The 6,263-nt window shown below is 34.0% G+C and overlaps 2 long non-coding RNA genes across 2 annotated transcripts; both read right to left on the reverse strand.

The window, feature by feature from the left end:
• Positions 1-2,497: 2,497 nt before the first annotated feature.
• On the reverse strand, positions 2,498-3,687 carry LOC149906464 (uncharacterized). Its single transcript, XR_016457011.1, has 2 exons — positions 3,371-3,687; positions 2,498-3,046 (listed from the first exon to the last, which is right to left on the reverse strand). It is a non-coding gene; the product is annotated as an uncharacterized LOC149906464 (long non-coding RNA).
• A 1,524-nt stretch (positions 3,688-5,211) lies between these two features.
• On the reverse strand, positions 5,212-6,257 carry LOC149906465 (uncharacterized). The gene is made up of 2 exons (XR_016457024.1): positions 5,910-6,257; positions 5,212-5,509 (listed from the first exon to the last, which is right to left on the reverse strand). It is a non-coding gene; the product is annotated as an uncharacterized LOC149906465 (long non-coding RNA).
• Positions 6,258-6,263: the final 6 nt, after the last annotated feature.

Consider the following 6,263-nt stretch of genomic DNA (forward strand, 5'->3'; position numbering starts at 1 on the left):
TTCTAATTGAATAAATAAAGGTTTGAGTTTGAGGTATTTTTGCCTCGTCGGGATCAGCTGTTGCTTCATTTTGTAAGTAACATCTAAATGCGTAATTGAAAGTCGTTACTGGCGCTTTCGCAGATTTACGCTAAAGATAGTGGAAATTGTAGTAACTTTAACTTTTCAAGCCCAAAAAAGGTTAACTAAGGTACGCTTGAACCAATCTCATAAGTTATAATACTTTTAATCATTATGATTAACTTTTTGGTTCTTATTTGATTAACTTTTCATCTGGGATTGTTAATATATTATATAATATAAAAATTTGTGTGATTTATTAGTAGGTATACTATCTGCACACCTTACTCTTTCAAATAAAGAAATAAGTAATTACTTATGTATTCAAATTCACATTGGCGTCACATTGTACACCAGGTGGGTAACAAACAGGTCTCAATGAAGTAAGCTTCAAATTACGGTCAAGTGTTTAATAGCTGTGTTTTACCTGAAAATAAAACACATATTAAATACTTACCTATATTTGAAGCTTACACTTAACGTCCACCTGTTGTGGATTTCGACTCAATGAAAAAACATCCAGCGCCCGCACATTATCGTGCGCCCCGCCACCTGGTGGAGAGGTGTGCGAGAGAGATAGCATATATACAACGGAAAGAGAGGGCAAAATAGGCGGAAAAAGCTAGGTACCTTCTCAATGAAGTAAGCTTCAAATATAGGTAAGTATTTAATATGTGTTTTATTTTCAGGTAAAACACAGCTATTATTATATTAAATGATAATATTATTTATGTAATAAAGCACAATTTGATCAAAACCACGCTCATTGTATATTGTTATTTAATTTTTAAGAACAAGTAACTTTTTAATACTATTTTACTCATTTTATAAATATATTTTTTTTTTATCGCATTGTATGAAAGTGAGATAAGAAAAACATCTAGAATCTTATATATAAAAATAAATCGCAAAATGTGTTGGTAAGCGCATAACTCGAGAACAGCTGAACCGATTTCGATAATTCTTTTTTTGTTATATTCCTTGAAGTACGAGGATGGTTCTTATGTAGAGAAAACGTAAACATGTACCACGGGCGAAGCCGGGGCGGACCGCTAGTAATATAATAAATAGAAAATAAAACATCTGATTTATTGAGATTGGCTTTTATTTTTCTGTAGTTCATGCCGTGGATTCCAAATTATTCCTTCATGTCGATACAATTCTACGAATTGTAAAACCTCATTGCTTGTCCACATCGGCGCCTCGGGCCTCCATCGCTATTGGAACATGGTTAAACGTAAATTTCATTGACGCGCAACGATACTGTCTCCGCTGACGCGTAACAACAAACTGAACAAGAGTCAAGACACCAACGTGTGAACGCTGTTTGCGGAGCGCGCCAAGATCCTTTGATGTGTGCACAAAAAACCGACAACATTCGGTTGGCCTGCCAATATTGGCGCCAACTAGGCTAATGAAGCCAACATACCGCCAAGTAGCTCTCTACACGTTGGCCCAACCCGTTGGCCCAACACGTTGGGCCCATGTGTAGTGTGTACTGCCACCATTAGAGTATATATTACAGTAGTATAGAGCGCGTGTATTGCACAAATTGCTTAGTGCACATCGTAGGCAGATGAGCTATAGATACTATATAGATGTGTGTGTGACCAATAGGGATGGGTAGGTATCAATTGCGTGTTGAGCTATCGATAAGTTATGTAAATAAATATGTATCATAAGTAAATTTTTAAATTGAAACTTTTATTACATCGTCTCAAACTTTTTGGTCTGTGTAGCGCATGTCGTGTGACGGTCGAACCCTCAGAGCAATATTTAGTGCAATTTTTTTTAATAATAAATCAAACAATAATAAGTAATAATGTTTTAAAAATGTTAAATAAAAATAAGAAATAATTAATTATTTAAAATGATAATATAATAAATAATATTAATATTTTTTTTTTATTTAATTTTATCCATTCTACTATAAAATGTTCAAAATTAATTTAGCGGTTCAGAAAATATATTATCGTAACGTTACATACTTTACATTTACACTATAATACATTCGCATTCATAATATTAGAAAGTCTATCATACAAAACACACCACAAATTTATTTATAATACATTTTTAAAAGAGTTTTAATTTTAAAGTTAAATAATTTGTTATAATATAGTTCTTCCTCCCACCTCCTCTTCACCCCCGCGATGCTAGATTTATTTTCATAAAAATAAGTATAACAATCGACTTAACTACTGATTAAATGTGATAATGGATTTCAATTTTGTGTATTTTATAGTATCGTTTTTGCAAGATAGAACTGCATATTTCACCATGTTTATTCGTAAAAATGAATAAAATTCCAGAGCAACGCACTTCGTCAGCACTCAACCACGACTACGAGTGCGCGCGGCCGCGGCGGGAACGTCGTGTTGTTCCCACCTGTGCCTACTGTTCCCACTTGGTTGTTCGCACTCTATAGATACTATATATACAGTGCGACACAAAAGAGATGAAAATAAATGAGGGCGCCACCGTCGCTCATATAGCAACACTGATACTGCGACGCAAGCGATCTTGATACTATAGAATAAAAATCCAAAAATCTATATAATATAATCTAAAATAAATACCGCGATTTAAACCGTTATAATTGTTTCATTGTAGCAATAGTGTAAAATATTTAAGACAAAAATACATTAGTATTTTAATTGACCTACCTAGGTCAAATTTTACTTAAATGTATTTGGAATTAGTTATTTTATAAAAATCGGTCAAGTGTTTAGACTGCAGAGGCGCACATAGAATCAAACATACAAACAAACAAGCATACATGCAACTCAAACACATTACCCTCTTTCTGGGTCCGTCGGGTAGAAAAAAACAAGGCGATTTGAAAACCACATATTTTTATTTTTTTTGTAGATAAATTTTGTACATTAATATAATTCATCAAAATTTAAATATTCTACTCCTTCAAAGGACTGATCATCAATCTGTTTCGAAGTACTGGCAAGAGGGTACGCGGCATCTTCAGTATCTGTAAATATGATACAGTAAATATGATTTTTTTTCTTATGGTTTGATTGATTAATAGATAGATAGCTGTATGAAAACAGTTATCACTATACTATGTAGTAAAATCTAAACTAGGTACTTTATTTGAGGCTGGTTGGATTGGATATAACTTCTTGACTCAAATTGTGCTGGTCGCACTATAAAAACTAGTTTTTGTTTACATACAAATAACCTCAAATTAAATTGCGAAAACGTAATAATCGCCATACATACATACATTAAACACTCGTCACTAATGGAATATTCTATTTTACGTAGTACTGAGCAAAAATAAATGGAATCTCACCGGTATATTCTGATGTACGTTTGTAAACGTTTTCCAAATCAGTCAATAAATTTCCAGCTTGAAATTCGGACAAACACCGAATAAAAACTTTATACACCACATCACGGACACCGCTACGTTTAACCTTTTTCATGATGACTCCTTTTTTATTTAAATTTCTTGTTCTAAATAACAATTTTATCTCAATAATTCTCCACTTCACGAAAAAAACAAAAAATTTTTATTCAACTTGACAGCTACATTGCCAATTCAGGGTTGCCAGGTAATGAAAAACGAATTAGTTCCAAAATAATTAATTTCATCTCTTTTATGTCGTACTATACTCTAAGCATAATATAGTAAAAATATTTACGTGATTGCGTTTACAAACGCACAGAAAAAACCACAGTCTACAACAAACTGTGACAAACAACCATAACAACTATATGGATAACACCAATAACACAGATGGATAAGAATATAAACATATTATATTTTATCTGTGCATAAATCATTATATTTACGCGTAGAGGGAGAATGTACTAGAGACGACATCGGCGTATACCCGAACGAGATGGCGAATCCTTACGTCAATGTTGCCAACTATTACAAAAACTTTTTATCCGAAAAACTGGCAAAATATCTATAAATGTTTGGGTATTTTTTTGTAAGATAGGTTTATGAAGAAAAAGACAGATTTGAAAAGATTTTGTTATTTATTAACTTAACTAGCGACCCGCCCCGGCTTCGCACGGGTGCAATGCTGATACTAAATAGTAAATACACTACAGAAAAACTGTGAACGTTGTATATAAAAACATAGCGGCCCGCTCCGGCTTCGCACGGGTATAAAATATATAGCCGGGCGGCCGGCCGGTACAAGCGCGGATCCAGGGGGGGGGGTCATGGGGGTCATGGGCCATGCCCCCCCCTGGGCCATGTGCACGACCTAAGTGGACCACTAATTTAATATTAACTTTTGAAATTAACAAAGTAATATTGTTCAACATGATTTTTTATTAACTTTTGAAACATAAAAGTAATATTATAGAACAATGAAATCAATTTCAAACGGAAGAGAATATAGGTAACAAAAATTAGAGGAAAAGTTATTTACGATCGATCTGAGATCGGGATTAAAAAAACTATAACTGCGGAATAAAGTTTAATGGTAAAGTTGTAGGTATTTAAAATATTTATTACAACTTTTGCTTTTACACTTCTCGCAATTAACCACAAATATCGAAATATCCCAGTTCATATATTTTTTATAAAAAAACAAGGCTAAAGTTTAGATATCATTTCAATCAATGGTAAATAATAATAGAAAATACAGTAAAATTAGGACAAAAAAGGTCAAGTGCGAGTCGGACTCGCGCACCGAGGGCTTCGAACAAACCTAATTGTTTTATTATGTTGTATCTTTAAATGTTGCTTGTAGCAATTTTTTCTTTGTCTGTGCTATAGGACGTGGGGAGTACCTTGTAGGTTGTGATTCCCTTGCAAGTAGTTGCTAGTTTCAGAATATGCGGTTTTAATTGCTATTTCTTCTGATTCAGATTCAAATTGAATTTGAATCAGAAGACAGAATAATATCTTATAAAACAGATACGGGAATAATTACGAAAAACATGAATTTTTTATTACATTATATAAAAAAAAAAATTAATCTTATAACCCCTTTACTCATGAACGCAAATGTAATGTAGGTATTCAATAATTGATATTCACATCAAAAACTTAGGTCTATTATACCTTTAAGCAGTAATAAAATCAAATTTCTATGTCAACGCAATTAGAAGATACAGCCGTAAATGTAGTCTAATAAAAACGTACTGGAAATAGTTCAAATTAAAAGCAAATTAAACGAAATACATTTATTTGAAAATGAACAGCAAAATGACGGTAGAAATAAATGGGCAGAGGGTCCGCGATAATGTGCGCGCGAGTAGCAGACGAAAATGGACGACTCCGCCGCTCGTTCGTTCTTATAAAGGCGCGCCGCACCTCGGTGAGGAAGGCGCGGGGGGTGGCCTTCCGGATTTTACTCCAACACCGCCTCTCCTGACGGGGCAGGGTCCTCGCTGCCTTCAGTGGCAGCTGCAGCTCGTGTGGAAGGGCCAGCTTCGCAGTCTTCAGCGTTATGATGTGCATCGTAACCTGGAATATACAAAAAAACCGACATTGAAAAAAAAAATACTTAAACCAATGCAAATGAGGAAAGCTGAACCGGAAAACCGAACCGTGTAACAAACTTTACACAAACATTAACATTTAATATTAAAAAAACATTTCACGATTTTGGGGAAAATTTTACCCTGTACTGGTATCCCTAATGTTAATCACATGATTATACCATAAATTTGAAACTACGTAAAAACAAATGGCGTCCTGAACAACAAGAACACTTCGTAATTTAGTCGGATAACACAAAAAAATGTTTACGTCTATTTCGATGAAAATATTATATATTTGTAGATAATTTCACATTAGAGTTAATGAAAATGTATCAACTATATCCAGTTCTATAAAACAATATACTTCAAATAAGTTTACTTACGTGTGAAAGGTAATATTTGGTAATCTTCGTTCCGGCCGATTTTTACAACCAATCACACTACAACGCACCATATTTTCACTTAAAGTCGGATTAAAACAGATCACTGTCAACGTTTATTAAACTTTGAAGTCACTTAACAGCGAGAAAAAACAGAAAACTAGCAAAACAATGGACTGTAGCCGCTTGTTTGGGACAAACTGCCTTTGTCCCCAACAAAAGAAATCGCATAACATGAGAGAAACAAAAAACAATGTTTCTGTCTCTCTTGCTCTTAGCTTTATAGTCATAAGTGTATTTCTCTCACGCATTCCTTGTCATTTTAGTGCCTCCTCTATGGTTCATTCTCACTCTACG

This window comes from Colias eurytheme, chromosome 8 (genome assembly GCF_061535395.1).
Source record: "Colias eurytheme isolate Ceu_HAF_F1 chromosome 8, ilColEury1 Martin Lab GWU primary, whole genome shotgun sequence".
NCBI lineage: Eukaryota > Metazoa > Arthropoda > Insecta > Lepidoptera > Pieridae > Colias > Colias eurytheme.